We start from the raw sequence: 730 nt of genomic DNA, 5'->3' as shown, positions 1-730 counted from the left end.
AAGCCAGCAGGTCGTTATCTCCCGAGGGGTCCCAGACTGCGAGAGGGCACAGGCCCAGCTGAGGGAACCCCTCTCCCCCCCGAGTGCACAAATTTTTGTGCACTGGGCTTCTAGTATTTAATATAAGTATAAATCATATTTGCAATTATTATTGTTGTTGTTGTTGTTGGAGAAACAAATCCATGAAGGCCAAATGCATAGGCCCTTGAAGGTCAATGTGGCCCTGAGCTACTGTCATCACAGGGCCAGAGCTCAAAAATGTTGTGGTTAGCTGAGTGGCCAGCTTCAGGAGTAATTAAAATCTCTAACATCTGGCTTCCTAGAAATGAAAAGGATATACAGGCTGGAGAATGAACGAGTGAATGAACCAATGAACGAATCAATGAAGGAACAAAAAATGCATTTATGAAGATGTGAGGATGAATCGGTTGTCTAGGTCTGAAAGGAGAAATTTAGTGCCCCTATAATTCGGAGGGAGAGGTGACCTTTTCCAGCTGTGCTCAGGCTCAGCTAGAATTGTTCCTGCATGTCTTACCTCATTCCTCTTAACCAGACTTGGAGCAGCTTTTTAAAAATGGTACTCTGAGGTCGGTATTTAGAGCCTGTATTCACTTCAGCCATGTAACTGGTTGTGTGTGATACAGTAAATCAAATAAAAAGAACTGACCCTATGGCCATTATGTGCCAGATCCAAACCCAGGGCTTCTGGCTCAAATCTGTGTCTTTCAAT

Source organism: Myotis davidii, unplaced genomic scaffold, assembly GCF_000327345.1.
Source record: "Myotis davidii unplaced genomic scaffold, ASM32734v1 scaffold448, whole genome shotgun sequence".
NCBI classification, from domain to species: domain Eukaryota; kingdom Metazoa; phylum Chordata; class Mammalia; order Chiroptera; family Vespertilionidae; genus Myotis; species Myotis davidii.
Note: the sequence above shows the minus strand (reverse complement) of the source record.